Genomic DNA, 17355 nt, shown 5'->3' with positions numbered 1-17355 from the left:
AGGACACAAACTAAGGCAGTGAGAACAGGGAGATGGTGATGCCATGAAAGATATTCAGGAGACAAAATCAATGAGCTTAGTGATTGAATGTGCACTAAGAGAAGCTGGGAGTCAAGAACAACTTGGAGTTGGCAAGCTTGGATAAATGAGTATACGATGGTGGCATTAATGGATACGGGAAGCCCAGGAAGAGATGATGGCGTTCAGTACAGGAACTGAGCTTACCTTTGAATATATTGACATCCAGTAAGAATGCTCAACGGGCATATGAAAACACAGGACGCAACTCTGGATAGAATTGGGGGCTGGGAACTATCAAAATATAGGCACAGCTAAAGCTATTCATTAATGATTAAGAATAACGATTATAAAAATATTATTCAATTAGATGGCAATATCAGTAGCTACTCTTCCAATTCTCAACCTTTCAGGACAAAAAGCCAGGATATAAATTCCTTGAAGACAGGATCTCTGTTCTGGTCACTGCTATATTCTCAGTACCAATAGTAGTCTTAGGCTTATAGTAGGTACCTAAACAATATTTCTTCAGTTAGGATGAATGATGAGCTAGTAAAATCCTTAAGAATATCAGGGCAAGGGATACCACTGCTACTTGTAATAGTCTTTTAAATACAGATGCTCTGGCTAATAGAAAAGGGGTGTAGACGGCGTGGCAAAGACAAAACCATGACGGGAGGATTTTGAGTTGGCACCCCCTATTCTGGAGCGTACATGGTTAGAATGAGTTAGTATCTCTGCATGTACCCGTTTCCTTAAATTTTGGAACCAACAGACCATGTAATTTTATGTTGTGTATAAAACTGACTTTTGGTGACACATTAGAAACTTCCCTGTTAGTCAGGAATCTTAACAGTTCATGTGCTAAGTTCCTCTGGTAGACAACATAGAAAATTATTAACAATGCATTCCTAAGTGATTAAACAGGATTCTAATAGGTAATAATTAAATGCTCATATAGAGATCTCTGAATTTGCTATAAGAAGCCCTTAAATATGAATTATTCCAAAGATCATTTTTAAGAGTGCTGCTTGGGACTTTCATATAAGTCCTGTAAAAGGCCAAGGATAGGTTTACCTAACTAGTCTAAAAAAGCCTATTTAATTTAGATCATTATTCACAATAACATTTTTAAGAGAAAACTGTATATGTCAAAACTCTTCCAACTATATACCTAAAATAGATGCATTTTACTGCATGTTAATCTTTCTTTTATAACGCTGATTTTTTAAAATCCCAACTTGAGAGATCTTTTTGCCACATAGGGTCATCTAGGGTTGGATGAATACAGTTGGACAGAGAATATTATACAGAGTTCCAGAGCGGCTTCCTTTTTCAGTCTCTACTCCTTTTGTGGGTCTGGAGTCCTTATGTTGTTTAGCTCTGTGGAGAGACTTGAAGTAGCTAGTTACTCCTCAGAGGAGGGAGAAAGGGCAGCAAGTAAAGACTCAGCCTACATCTCTAGCTACTGCCACCAGCTACTGCGTGCTTCTAAAAGGGTTTTCAAATCCATAGCCAATCAAACAACAAATATTTACTGAGCTCCTGCTACTTTCCAGGCACTATGCTAGTCACTGGAGCCCTGGTAGCAAAGTGGTTAAGCATCAGGCTGCTAACCAAAAGTTCGATAGCTCGAATCTAGTAGCTGCTCCTTGGAAACCCTATGGGGCAGTTCTACTCTGTCCTATGCGGTGGCCATGAGTTGGAATCAACTTGATGGCAATGGGATGCTAGTCACTAGGGATATAACTGAGTAAGACACTTCCCCCTTCAGTGCACAGAGAGGCTAGACTGGGAGATCAACATGTAAATAGAGTGCTAAGTGCTTTGACAAAGGCAGGGGGGAACACACACAAAGGGCACATAACTCTGTCTTTGGAGTACAGGGAAGGTTCCCTGCAAAAGATGACATCTGATTTTGGACTCAAACTATGAGGAGGAGATTAGCCGATAAAAAAGAGCCCAGGCAGAGATAGAAGCGTAAGCAAAATAAGAAAGAACATGGGTGAGTGTGGGGGTGGGGTGGGGTGGCGGGGCAAGGGCGTTGGCTAAATAAATCTGGAACGTAAATCTGGAGATAAAGAGCTCACTCTGGGATGTGGTGTGATTAACTCTCCCAGAACCTTCCCAGCCCCAGACCACCCAGTGTCGTCACGATTCTGACTCAAGACCTGTTAAACCAGTCATGTTGAATAACCCTTGAATCAGCCTTGCTTGCTGTCTAAAGATTTAAGAACTTTTTATTATCCCTGACTCTTAGCCACAAATTGTATGAGACTATTTCCCACTGTTCTCCTTCCTATCTAACCTTCCTTCTGGAATCCAGGTTCCATGCTTCAAAAATATCCATACATCCTCAACTTTCCACTTAATGCTTCCTCTTCCTGGTTTTGAATGAAACTTAGCTCTCATAGGACACCATTTCCCCTTGCACCTCGCTCTCTCACAACCCACATACCTCAGATTTAGGAGATATCATAAGTCTATGTTTTCCTCACTCTTTTTGAAAACATTATTTCTCCACCTTCGTGTAAGAGCCCCGATTTTCTTCCTGGTATAATCTTTATTACCCTGTCCTCAGCATTATCATCTCCCAATCACCATTGACTATTTTAACACAAGGGTCACTGACTTCCTTTACACTTCAACTCCTGCCACCATTCTGGATAACTTCAATATCCATGCATATGACCCATCCAAAACCTTGGCCTCTCAGTTCTCTGCTGTCACCTTCATATTTTTCTCCTCTACTCCAATCTTTTTTTTTTTTTTTTACTCCAATCAGCCATTAACATCATGGCCATATCATGGACCATTTCCATTACCCCAAAATATATCAACTCTGAAATAATGCATTTAGTTATCTTGCTGTAACTAACTATGATTGCCTATTCTTCTAGCAGAAAAACAAAAAACCCAAACCTGTTGCCGGTGAATCAATTCTGACTCATGGTGGTCCTGTAGGACAGAGTAGAACTTCCCCACAGGGTTTCCAAGGAGCAGCTGGTGAATTTGAACTGCTGACCTTTTGGCTAGCAGCCAAGCTCTTAATCTCTGTGCCACCAGGGCCCTATTTATTTTTAGCAATGTCCTTTAACTTTCCCCAAACCATTGCTTCTTTGAAATGATTGAATGTCCAGTGCATGGATCTCTCTACCTATTTTAGCTTGGACTTCTTGAGGTACATCACTTTTTTTTTTTTTTTCTTGAGGTACATCACTTCCATAATTCCATAATTCTCTTGCTAGTTTTTAAATGCTCTGCCTGGAGCATTACACCCTCCTGGAAACACTGCAACCATCCAAAAACAAAACAAAAAATCCCAAACTCATTGTAGTCAAGTTGATTCCAACTCACAGTGGCCCTATAGGACTGAGTGTAACTGCCCCATAGGGTTTCAAGGCTGTAAATCTTTACAGAAGCAGACTGCCACATCTTTCTCCCTTGAAGCAGCTAGTGGGTTCGAAATGCTGACCTTTCAATTAGCAACCGAGTGCTTAACCACTCTACCACCAGGGCTCCTTTCAATCATAACCCACTGCCGTCGAGTCAATTCCGACTCATAGCGACCCCACAGGACAGAGCAGAACTGCCTCGTAGAGCTTCCAAGGAGCGCCTGGTGGATTCCAACTGCTGACCTTTTGGTTAGCAGCTATAGCTCTTAACTACTATGCCACCAGGGTTTCCCTTTCAATCATAGATGTATGTAATTGTTTTCTCTATACCCTGACATGAACTGCTGAACAGCATGAGAGAAAATCACAAAACTCTACCAGATGCTGCTCCTATCCATTTATTGTCACCAATATGCCGGGCCATCAGCTGCACCTGAAATTCTTGTTTTCCTAGTCAGCTCTCCTTTCGTTCCTCAGGGTACCTACTTTAGACATGCCTCATTTTGTACAAAACTCTGGTTCTTCTGCCTTTATCACAAATAATTTTACTTTCTAATTTACAGAGAAATAGAAGCCATCAGATAAAATCCCCTCAACTGCTTGCTACCAAACCAATAAAATTATCTGCATCCAAACCTATCTTCTTTTGTTATATCAGAGGCACCGTTTTCCTATTTAAAGCCCATGCCTTCACCTGTACTCTAGGTTCTTTCCCTCCCCATTTCTCTTTGTTCTTCTGGATCTTCGTCCTTTTTCTTTACTGGTTCCTTCCTGTCAGGATTCAAACAAGCTCAAATCTCTTATATCTTAAAAAACAGAAATAATCTCCAAGTTTTCTTTCGAACCTATATTCTGTCAATTAGTGACTCTTGGGCAACTCACACTAGACTTTTTGAGAGTTAGATAAAATTATTCTCTTCAACTTTTAACCTTCTGTTTAAGCCTAAACATACTCCAATATTACATGGTAGGGAAGAAAGGCAATGGAACTGCTCTTGCTGAGATCAGCAATGGACTTCTCTTTTTGTGAAACCCAATGGAAATTTTTCAGTTTTTTTTTTTATGGAAACTGTAGGGTCGCTATGAGTTGGAATCGACTCAATGGCACTGGGTTTGGTTTTTGGTATGGAAAACAGTGGATACTGTTAATTGTTTTGTCTTTATTGGAAGGGTATTTTTCCTTGGCTTAGGGTTTTAGTGTAGGTCTTCATCTTCTCACTCTATAATCACCGGGGTATAAAAATCTTCCACACTTTTATCACATTCTTCACCTTTCCCTTCGATTCCAAATTCATGTATCTAATAGCCTGACATTTCTACTTCAATGTCTCACACCTAACATCTTCAAAACTAGACTCATTATTTCCCCCCCACCAACCTGTTCCTCCTCTGGTTGTTATCACTATATTGCACCATCATTCTCCTAGCTGCCTATGACTGAAACCTGGGAGTCATTCTTTACTTCTCCTCCCCCGTCAAGCCTCACATTCAATCACTAAACCCTATGGAATCTACTTCCTAAATACTCTCAGATATCTGTTGACTAAAAGACTCTCTCAAATCTGTCAATTCTTTCCTAACCCCCAGGCCACCATCATCTTTCACCTAGATTATTGTACCTAATTTGTACAATCATCTTTTAGGTATCATATTAAATGAATTTCTAACTTTCTCCAGGACCAGCCTCACCCTAAGACTAGGTTATATGTCTCTAATATGTATTCCTGTAGTACTGTGTAGTTTCTGATAGTACTTATTACACTCCGTATAAAACTGTCTTACTTTCTCGATTGTAAGCTTCAGGAGGACAGAAGTGGCTCACCACCATATCCTGGGGTTGACAGCAGTTCTTGGCACAATGTAGACACTTAATAAACGGATGCTGAACATTGATAAATGAGTTTTACACTATTATCCCTTGGAAACCCTGGTGGTGTAGTGGTTAAGAGCTATGTCTGCTAAACAAAGGTCAGCAGTTCGAATCCACTAGCCACTCCTTGGAAACTCTATGGGGCAGTTCTATTCTGTCCTATAGGGTAAGTATGAGTCGGAATTGACTTGATGGCAACAGGTTTGGTTTGGTTTGGTTTTATTACCCCTTCAGGTGAAAGGGATGTGGGGAAGGTTAACGGTAGAGAGAAAAATGGGCTAGGGAGTGGATACGTGGGGATACGATGGCTGTCTGGAGTAAACCCTCAAAGCAAGTACATTTTTTTTTTTTTTGCCACATATTAGACTCAATCACCTGTTTACTTTCTGTTTTTCCCTTATTTATCTTTGACATACATACCCGTTGCTGTCGATTCTGGCTCACAGCGACCCTATAGGACAGAGTAGAACTGCCCCATAGGGTTTCCAAGGAGTAGCTGGTGGATTTGAACTGCTGACCTTTTGGTTAGCAGCCCTGTGCTTAACCACTGCGCCACCAGGGCTCCATGCCATTCTAGACACTCAAATATTTGCTGAGGGGGACTAGAAGGACTATGTCTGACAGTTACACTGAGCAGAGTTGGCATACAGCCAATTTTAATTGCCCCTGCCAGATCAGAGCCCCTCTTCCATCCTCCGGCTTGTTCACTTCAAAAAGTTAACTCAAAAGGGTTCTACCACAAAGGTAGTAGTAGCCCTGACTCATTTTGAAACCTGGCACATAAGGGCAAAGAAACAAGCATTTCCCCTACTGTCTCTCTACAAACTGTACCAGGAGTCATCAAATAGTAGATGAGGGGAAGTTTCTTACTACAGAAGTATTCCAGCTAATTCTGCAACCCTAATGAATTAACGGAGCTGGCATTAAGTATCTGTGACTACTAATATCACAAAAAGAGAGACAAGCAGAACAGCACAATGCTACCTACGAAGTAGTCTTTAAGAAATAATTCTAACCCAAATCTGATCAAATCTGTAGATCCAACTACCAATTTAGAGAAAATACAGAGGACAGAGAAACATGAGGGGCCTTTTCTTCTGGCTGGAACCATGGAGGGTGTCAAAGAGAAGAAAAAGAAGGTTCCTGGTGTGCCAGAAACCCTTAAGAAAAAGTGAAAGAATTTCACAGAACTAAATATCAGGCACCTGTGAAAGAAGTTTGCCCAAAAGTTCTTCAAAAGGCAAAAACCAAACTCCTTGCTGTGGAGTTGATTTCAACTCATAGTGACCTTATATGACAGGACAGAACTGCCCCATGGGGTTCCCAAGGAGCGGCTGGTGGATTCAAACTGCCCACCTTTTGGTTAGCAGCTGATCTTTTAACTACTGCGCAACCAGGGCTCCTCAAAAGGCAAGGAAGGAGCTTATCCATGAGAAAGCTAAGTACTTTTAAGGAATATAGGCAGATGTACAGAACTGAGATTTGAATGGCTAGGATGGCAAGAAATGCTCACAATTTCTGTGTACCTGCAGAACCCACACTGGTATTTGTTATCAGCATCAGAGGTATCAACGGTGTGAGCCCCATGTTTCAAAAGGGGCTGCGGCCTCTTCGCCTTCACCAGATCTTCAATGTCACCTTTGTTAAGCTCAACAAGGCTTCGATAACCATGCTGAGGACTGTGGAACCATGTATTGCATGGGGTACCCAAACCTGAAGTCAGTAAATGAACTGACCTACGAGCATGGTTATGGCAAAATCAATAAGGGAATTGCCCTGGCAGATATCTAACACTTTGACTGCATGATCTCTTGGTAAATATGGTATCATCTACATGGAGGGTCTGATTCATGAGATCTATACTGTTAGGAAATGCTTCAAAGAAGCAAACAACTTCCTGTGGCCCTTCAAATTATCTTCTCTGGGAGGTGGAATGAAGAAAAAGGCGACCCATTTTGTAGAAGGTGGAGCCACTGGCAACAGGGAAGACCAGATCAACAGGCTTATTAGAAGGATGAACAAAGAAGTCTACTATGATTATTTTTGTAATCTGATCAGTTAATAAAACAGTAACTGCTTTTAAAATGGGAAAAAAAAAAACAAAAAAACTACACCATGGGAGTGTTATCAGCTAAATAACTATGGAAAACTGTGTGTGACAAAAACCTTTGGTTCTTCAACAAATAAACAGCAAGATAACAAAAGAGAAAAAGTGGGAACCTGTAGATTAAAAGAGACTTCAGAGACATATTAACCCATCTCAATGCAAGAATCGTATGTGAACCAAATACACTATGAAAAATTATGACATTTATGAAACAACTGAAAATTTGAATACTGACTAGATACATGAAGCTATTAAGGAATGACTTAGTTTTTTGGGGGTGTGATAATGGCACTGTAGTTTTATCTTAAAAACAAGTTCTTATGTTTTGAAAATACATAGTAAAATATTTATGTATGAAATGATGCCTGAGATCTTCAAAAACAACACTTGAAGGGAAGGGGAGGGGCTTCATGTGGATCATTGAATTATTCTGTCTGCTTTTGTATATGTTTGAAATTTTCCGTAATAAAAAGCTTTAATAACTAGTAGCAGCAGAAGGGGTTTCCTCTCATTCCATCTCTTTTGTCCTCTTGGATGAACTTCACTTCACTTCAGCACTACTCGCTGGCTGTCACCAGGGATCTGGTCCTAAATTTCAAAAAGAAATGCTGAGAGCTATGAGTGTAATTCTTTCACAAATGTACTACACATATCATTATGCAGGAAGCAAGCAGGGATCTGGTCTGTATAACTTACTTTTCTTTTTCTATTTCACTTCCCAGGGAGATGACTTACAGATCGAGAAATCCTATTTCTAGCATTTTCCAACCAACAAATATTTATTGCTATCTGCTTAGACTATGGGGGGCAAGAAAGTGAGCAAAACTAGAAGGAATCCTTGCCTTTTTGGAGCTTACATTCCAGAGCAGAGGGGTAGATATTAATTGAATAATTACACAAATAAATGTAAAATTACAAATGTGGTAGCTGTCAAAGGAGAGGAACATACTACCCTGACAGCCTAAAACTGTGGGATTTGATCTATTCAAACCTCTCTGAGAAAGTCATGCTTAAGCTGAGATACACCTCAACTGGTATTAACTGGTGAACTGGGAAGAGAAATATGATGATTAATGTTACGTGTCAACTTGACTAGGCTATGATTTTTAGTGGTTTGGCAGATACTATGTAATCACCTCCCATTTTGTGATCTGATGTGAGCAGCCAATCAGTTGGAAGAGGAGTTTCCTTGGGGTGTGACCTGCATCCATAATATAAACAGATGTTCAAGCAAAGTCTTTCTTTTGATCCTGTGTTCATCTTGTCATAATCTGACCTCCAGTTCTTGGAACGTGAGAAGCTTTCAGCCTGTTGCCTGACCTGCAGATTTTAGATTTGCCAGCTCCTGTAACCCTGTGAGCCAGCAGCCTGCCACCTAACCTGCAGATTTTGGGTTTCTCAGCCCCTCCAACCAAGTGAGTCAGGAAAAGCCTCCTGCCTGCTGCGTGACCCATGGATTTGGGACTTGCTGGCTTCCACAACTGTGTGAACCATTTCCTTGAAATAAATCTTTTTCTATATGTTTATATATATGCTTCACTGGTTTTGCTCCTCTATAGAACTCAGCCTAAGGCAAGAAAAGTACTACATGGAACACAACAAAATGCGCACAGGCTGCAGAAAAAGGAAGTCCAATGACTATGATGTACTGAAAAAAGTCCAGGAGACTTAAAGGGTGAGAGCAAAGTGTGCCATAAAGCTGACAAGTTAGGTAGGAGCTAGATTACACAGGCCATAACAAAGGGTTATTCTTATTCTAAGCATCAAGGGAAGTCAACAAACTGTTTTACTGAAAGAGTGATTTACTCTTTGCAAGGATTATTCTGGCTGACAGCAATGGGAGTAGTTGTGCACAGACCTGCTAGAAGTCTGCTGCAAAAACCAGGTGACAGAGGGGGTATACTGAATTTCCACGTGGCGATAGAGATAGATTTTCATTTTTAATTAGTGTCAATGTTTTTTTTTAATCCTGGAGCAAATAGTGAAACAAAACAAAGACAAAATAACAAACTCCACAAAGTTGTCATTTGTACAGATGCTATTAAAACAGTTTAAAGGAATCTTGGGAGTATTCAAATCACATTCCTGTAGATATATACCGTTCATTTAAATCACTAGGATCTGAGAGTAGCCGAAGTGTCCTATTAAACAATTATTGAAAGTAACCAAATAGAATCAGCAGTATTAGTGCCATACAAATATTGAGCTGGCAGGCAATTCCATGACTGACATTGCCCCCGCAAAAATTTGGTTTTTAACTAATCTCTTCATCATGTTTACCAATGAATCCATAGCAGTATCAGAATCCATCAACTGAAGAATCAATTAAATCAGTAGCCCTGATTTACTACTTTCAGTAGATCTTCTCCTCTATAATCCACACACAGAAATCAGTAACATGATGTTATCATGATAGGACCCTGGACTGAGACAATTTAAGCTATCAAGCAAGGGAAATTAAGGCAGTGCTTTCTTCTATGTTCCCAAAATGGTTTTATAGTTGTTATAAACCAAAAACCAAACCCACCGTCATCGAGTAGATTCTGTCTCACAGTGACGCTACAGGACAGAGTAGAACTGCCCCATAGAGTTTACAAGGTTATAAATCTTTATGGAAGCAGATTGCCACGTCTTTCTCCTGTGGAGCCTCCCCGTGGTGGGTTCAAACCACCGACTTATTGGTTAGCAGCTGAGTGCTTAACCACTGCACCACCAGGACGCCTACAGTTATTAATTATTAAAAAAAAATGCTCAGTACAAAAAAATTCCAAACAATACTGAAAAGTAAAAACCATGTAAACGTAAACGCTCAGTGATAGCTATTGGTAACATTTTGAAGGACATTCTTTAAGACATTTATCTAAGTACATACACATATATAGATACATATGAGAGATCATGAAATATAGGCAGTCTCTGGGTTATGAATGTCTGACTTCCATACAACCCGTTGTTACTATTATATTAAAAATTTGAGGCATATACAATGGTCTGCAGTAACAAGTGGGTACTACTTAGGGATGTGTATCAAAACATTATTATTATTACTACATTACTATGTTAAAGATGTTTTAGTGTATCTGTTTCTTTAATGTTTTTTATGCACAGAAAGGGACACTATATACTAAGACAAACATTTCACCAACTGACATTAGATAACGTATTGTACCTAACTATTCCAATTTACATACAAATCCTACTTAAAGACAGAACTCGTTCGTAACCGAGGGACTGCCTGTACTTGCTTTTTATTAAAAGTTATAATTATTTTTCTAAGTTAATAATATTTAATAAGCATTTACTGAACACTTATTCTATACCAGGTACAGATAGTCTCCGACTTACAATGGGATTCTGTTCAGATGACTGTGTTGTAAGTCGGCTCTGACATGTCAAATACTTCATTTTTTCAGTTTTCATTATTATTGCCTTTATTATCAGTACCTTTATAAATCCAATCTTTGTTTTGGGGGGTTAGAAACATTACATATAAACTTACGGATATATTTTAATACATACATACATAAAAAACACAAATCTTAAAAATTCACTCCAATGATGAAGAAGAGCTGGACAACATTGGCATATCGTCAGTGGCAATAATAACTCCATTTGTGGAAAGTTCTGGATCATCTGGATTATCCCTGGGAATGGCATTTTTAGTCAGAAAATAGTGAAAGTTGCCTGCATGGTACTTTTCGTTATTTCTTCATATATTTTGCAGTAACGTAACACTGCTTCCCAAATCGATCAACTATAGCAAAGTGATCAGCGTTTGGGTCCATGTTTTCAAGCAACTGAATCCCCTGATTTAATTTAGAAAAAACTCCTATTAATCCTTTCACTGTAAAATTTTTTGACAACTTCCCTCCTTTGTATTCCTCATTATTTTATTCTTCTTCAACATTTCTTTCCTCTTCAAAATCCATTAACTCCTGATCTGTCAGTTCCCCATCTTCGTGATCCATGAGCTGTTCCACAAGTGCAGTATCAAGTTCTAAATTCAGTGTCCTTGCCATATGGATACCATACGGATCTCTTCCATCATATTATCCCGATCAATGTTTGGAGCACGTTCACACACTTGGCAATTTTGTCCAGATCCCCTGTGTGCATTTTCCTGTAACTTCCTCCCAGGAAGATGTAATGTACAGATACACTGAGAGTTCTAAGTGTGGTTTGCTGTAACTTGAACATGTCGTTAAGTCAGGGACTACATGTACTATACTAGCTGTTTGGGGTAGTTAGCTGTTTGGGGTACGATGTTGAGCAGGAGCAATATAGTTCTGCTAAAGGACTTCAAAAAAGACGGCAGACAACTACGTCAACGATAAATGTGCTAAGTGCTGTGGGAGCGTAAGTACACAGTATTTGAAAGCACTTCCTCTATCCCAGAATAAGGAAAATGTCCTGAAGGAAGCAACATTTAAGCTTAAGTTTAAATGAGCTGAAGCGGAAGAGATTTCCAGGCAAAGGGAGCATCAGGAGGGAATGGCTAGAAATACTCAAGGAATTGAAGAGATTGAAGCTGAGGAAGTGTTGACAAATGGGGGCAAATAGTGAGTGATACTGCTGGAATGAAAGCAACACAAACAATCTGGCCATTCTACAGACACTGGGTTGCCACTAAAAGCTTTAAACAAGCAAGTGATATAATCAAGATTTGTGTTTTGGAAGACACTTTGGCTATAAAAGAGGGCCCTGGTGGCACAGTGGTTAAGTGCTCAGCTGCTAACCAGATTGTGGTTCAAACCCAGCCAGCCACTGTGTGGGAGAAAGATGTGGCAAGCTGCTCCTATAAAGATTACAGCCTTGGAAACTCCACAGGGCAGTTCTCTGTCCTATAGGGTCACTGCGAATCAGAATCAACTCATAGCGATGTTTTTTTTTTTTTAATTATAATGTACATACACTAAAAAAGGCAAGGCTGGAGGCTAAAGCAACATTTAGAGCTCTGTATGAACAGAGATATAATTTAATCATTTTAACATTTGCATGGATGTACCACGTAGGTTCCCTGAGGCCAGGGACTATCTGTCCTCTTCAATTCTCTGTCTCCACAACCCAACACAGTATCTGGCACATAGTAAATTTCTGACTTAAAAATAGTAATATTAATAACTACTTCGTTATTAATAACAACAGTAGCTATGATCTTTCACTAAACACCTACTATACGCCAGGGACTAGGCTAAGTGCATCTTGCATTTAATCTTCACGACTATGAAGTAGGTTTCACCACTCTCTTCATTTTACTAAGAGAAAACACTAAGGCTCAGAGAGTTTGTTACCTGTCCAACGTCACTCTCTCAGCTAGTTAGTGTAGGAATGGGATTTAAACTCAGGTCTGTAGACTCCAGAGCCTGAACTCTTAACCATTTACTACATACAGCTGACTGATAATTTAAGCAATTACTTAACTGATTAATGTACATTCATGTTATTTCTAATTGTTTCTTATTGTAGTTCAGATGAAGATTTACAAAGCAAATTAGCTTCTCATTAAACAATATACAAACTGTTTTGTGACACTGGTTGCCAACCCCATGACATGTCAACACTCTCCCCTTCTCAGCCTTGAGTTCCCCGTTACCAGCTTTCCTGTCCCCTCTTGCCTTCTTGTCCTTGTCCCTCGGCTGGTGAGCCCATTCAGTCTCATTGTGTTTTACAGATCTTTGGCTGAAGGGTGAACCTCAGGAGTGACATCACTACTGAGCTAAAAGGGTGTCCAGGGGCCATATTCTCAGGGTTTCTCTAGTCTCAGTCAGGCCAGTAAGTCTGGTCTTTTTTTGTGAGTCACAGTTTTGTTCTACAATTCTCTCCAGCTCTGTCTGGGACCCTCTATTGTGATCCCTGTCAGAGCAGTCAGTGGTGGTAGTGGGACACCATCTAGCTGTACTGGACTCAGTCTCGTGAAGGTCGTGGCAGATGTGGTCCATTAGACCTTTGGACTAATCTTTCCCTTGTATCTTTAGTTTTCTTCATTCTTCCTTGCTCCCAAAGGGGTGAGACCAGTGGAGTATCTTAGATGGCTGCTCACACACTTTTAAGACCCCAGACACTACTCACCAAAATAGAACATAGAACATTTTCTTCATAAACTATGTTATGCCAATTGAGCTAGATGTTCCCCGAGACCATGGTCCCCACGGCCCTCAGTCCAGCAATTCAGTCCCTCAGGGAGTTTGGATCTGTCTCTGAAGCTACCGTGACCTTGCCTTGGTCAAGTTGTACTGACGTCCCCAGTATTGTGTACTGTCTTACCCTCCACCAAAGTTACCACTTATCTATTGTCTAGTTAGTGTTTTTCCGTCCTCATTCCTCCTCTCCCTTGTAACCATCAAAGATTATTTCTTTCTGTGTGTAAACCTTTACATGAGTTTTTATAATAGTGGTCTCATACAGTATTTGTCCTTTTGTGATTGACTTATTTCAATCAACATAATGCCCTCCAGATTCATCCATGTTTTGAGATGTTTCGCAGATTCATTGTTGTTCTTTATTGTCGCGCAGTATTCCATTCTGTGTATGTACCATAGTTTGTTTCCATCTTTTTGCTACTGTGAATAATGCTGCAATGAACATAGGAGTGCGTATGTGTTATGGATTGAATTGTGTCCCCCCCAAAATGTGTGTTAATTGGCTAGGCCATAATTCCCAGTATTGTGTGATTATCCACAATTCTGTCATCTGATATGATTTTCCAATGTGTTATATATCCTACCTCTATGAGGTGAATGAGCAGGACTAGAGGTAGTTACGTTAATGACGCAGGACTCAATCTACAAGATTAGGTTGTATCTTAAGTCAATCTTTTTTGAGATATAAAAGAGGAGCGAGAAGAGACGGGGGATCTCATGCTACTAAGAAATAAGAGCCAGGAGAACAGCGTGTCCTTTGGGCCTGGGGTCTCTGTGCTGAGAAGCAACTCAACCAGGGAAGATTGATGACAAGGACCTTCCTCCAGAGCTGAGAGAGAAAGCCGTCCCCTGGAGCTGGCACCTGAATTCAGGCTTCTATCCTCTTGGACTGTGAGAGAATAAATTTCTCTTTGTTAAAGCCATCCACTTGTGGTATTTCTGTTATAGCAGCACTAGATAACTAAGATAATATTTTCCTGGAATATATTCCTAGGAGTGGAATTGCTGGAATGTATGGTATTTCTATTTCTAGCTTTTTAAAGAAGCATCAGTGTTTTTCAAAACAGTTGTACCATTTCACATTCCCACCAGCAGTGCATAAGAGTTCCAAGCTCCCTCCAGCCTTTCCAACATTTGTTATTTTCTGTTTTTTTGATTCATGTCAGTAATATTGGGGTGAGATGGCATCTCATTGTAGTTTTGATTTGCATGTCTCTAATGGCTAGTGATTGAGAACATTTCCTCATGTGTCTGTTAGCTGCCTGAATGTCTTCTTTGGTGAAGTGTCTGTTCATACCCTTTGCCCATTTTTTAATTGGATTATTTGTCTTTTTGTTGTAAAGGTGTTGGATTTTCCTACAGATTTTAGAAATTAGACCTTTGTCAGACTATTTCTAATTTTTTGCTATTATAAATATTATGATGAATCTTATAAATAATATTATGATGAATCTCTTTAAACATGTATGAGCACTCTTGACCGGTTACCTGATTAGTGTAATATCTTAGATGGGGCAATGATGAGTCACAGGGCAGGTACGTTATAAATTTAGATACATGCTGCAAAATTGCTCTCCAGAAAGGTTGTTCTAATCAGGGCTTTGAATTGGTTGGAACTGGTTCAGCCATGGCTGACGAAGCAAAATTGGAACAGACCCGAATTTTGAAAATTTAGGTGAAGCAGAAAAATAAGCAGAAAGGGAAAAATTATTGATCAAAGCCCTGGAATGGGAGGCTTGGTAGAGGCACAGTGAGCCCTTTCTGGAGCCTGATGCAGGAGACTGGATCATTGCTAGGACTGTGGAAAGCGACACACATTCAAAACAGCATGGTCAGCCACCATCTTTGAGAGGGACACCACTGTTTCTGACTCTGCCAGTCAACAGATTTGGTTGTTATGCAATGTGCACACTGCCCTTGTTTTCTAAGGGGGAGATTAAGTTTCTAGCAGGGCTTTCACCTGTAATTATTCCTATTCTGTTTATCATTCAGCTTCAGCCAATTAAAAAAATTTGACTTCGTTCAGGTTTTGCTTCATTGGCCATGGCTGAACTGGACAGAACCGATTTGAAGCCCCGGCTTTAATTCACACAACTAAAAGCAGTATATGGGAATGCCTGTTTCCTTACACTATTACCAATACTGAGTGTTACTGTATTTGCCAACCCAATCCCCCCAAAATGAAACAGCTGCTGTTGGGTTGACTCCAACTCATGGTGACCTCATCTATGTCACAGCAGGGTTTTCAAATGGCTGATTTTTTTAGAAGTAGATCGCCAGGTGTCTGTTTTCTACTGCTGCTATAATAAAAATACCACAAGTGGATGGCTTTAACAAACAAAAATTTATCCTCTCATAGTTTTGGAAGCTATAAGTCCAAATTCAGAGTGCCAGCTCTAGGAAAAGGCTTTCTCTTTCTGTCAGCTCTAGAGGAATGTCTCTTCAGCTTTTGTGTGCTAGTTCCTTGGGGATCTCCATGTGTCTTGGCATCTATCTTACCCAATCTCTTTCCTTTCACATTTTACTGTAAGTGGCGAGGAGAAACCACGTGGCCCCTTTAAGATCTTGCTTAGAAGTCTCCTCAGCCAAATATTCAAGTCCATCACTTACAAATTCTACCTTCCACCAAACATTTGAACATAAATTGGAAAAATTCTTTGCCACTGCCTTAAAAGCACGGCCTTTCTTCCACTGTCCAATCATATGTTCATAATTTTCTTTTAAAGCCTGACCAGAAGCACATTTAACATCCACATTTCTAGCAACATTCTGTTGCTGGTGCCATATATATTCCCTAAGACAACAGAGACTTTATTTATACCTCTCCTCACTTCCTTTGGAGCCCTCACCAGAAATGCCTTTGACGCCCGTAATTCTACCAACAGTCTCTTCAAGGCAATATAGGCTTTTAGTATTAGGTACCTTAAAACTCTTCCAGCCTCTACCCATTACTCAATTCCAAAATCGCTTCCACTTTTTAGGTACCTGTTAGAGCAGCACCCCACTCTTTCAGTACTAACTTCTGTCTTAATTTTCTAGTGCTGCTGTAACAGAAATACCATAAACAGGTGGTTTAACAAACAGAAATTTATTATCTCGTAGTTTAGGAGGCCAGAAGTCCAAATTCAGGGCACTGGCTCTAGGAGAAGGCTTTCTCTCTTTTGGCTCTTGGAGAAGGTCCTTATTCCTTGGATCCTTGGTGATCTTCATGCAGCGTGGCGTCTAACCTCTTCCATCTCTGCTCTGCTTGCTTGTTTAATCTCTTTTCTATATCTCAAAAGAGACTAACTCAAGATACACCCTACACTAATCTTGCCTCATTAACATAAAAAGACAACCCATTCCCAAAGGAGATTATAACCACAGGCATAGAGGTTTGGATTTGAAAACATATTTTGGGGGGGGACACAATTCAACCCAGAATACTAGGCCTTTCTTCCAACGTGCCTCTGGGAGAACTTGAACTGTCAACCTTTTGGTTAACAGCTGAGCACGTTCACTGTCTGTCTGTACCATCCAGGGACTCTGCCAACCCAACAGTCTCCCAAAATCTCATTTTTGTTGTAAGTTATATTTATATGTCATTATTAGTACAGATGAGCATCTTTCTGTGTATCTGTAAGTGATTTTTATTTCTTCTTTTATTTTCTCCCTTTGCCCATTTCAGTGGTCTTCTAAATAGTTAATTTATAAACACTCTATGTATTTCGAAGGACCCCTGGTGGCACAACAGTTAAGTGTTCGGCTGCTAACCAAAGGGTTGGAGATTCGAACCCACCCAGGGGCTCCATGGGAGAAAGACCTGAGGATCTGCTCCCAAGAAGA

At 40.1% G+C, this 17355-nt stretch overlaps 1 protein-coding gene and 1 pseudogene across 5 annotated transcripts in view; one reads left to right on the top strand and one right to left on the bottom strand.

The window, feature by feature from the left end:
* APC (APC regulator of WNT signaling pathway) overlaps positions 1-17355 on the bottom strand; it is a 154115-nt gene that overhangs the window by 27191 nt on the left and 109569 nt on the right. The gene's annotated exons all lie outside the window — the stretch shown is intronic.
* On the top strand, positions 6393-7345 carry LOC126061581 (60S ribosomal protein L7-like; annotated as a pseudogene).

This window comes from Elephas maximus, chromosome 2 (genome assembly GCF_024166365.1).
Source record: "Elephas maximus indicus isolate mEleMax1 chromosome 2, mEleMax1 primary haplotype, whole genome shotgun sequence".
Classification (NCBI taxonomy): Eukaryota; Metazoa; Chordata; class Mammalia; order Proboscidea; family Elephantidae; genus Elephas; species Elephas maximus.
The sequence above is the reverse complement of the archived record's forward strand: the minus strand, read 5'-3'. Positions and strand labels throughout refer to the sequence as shown.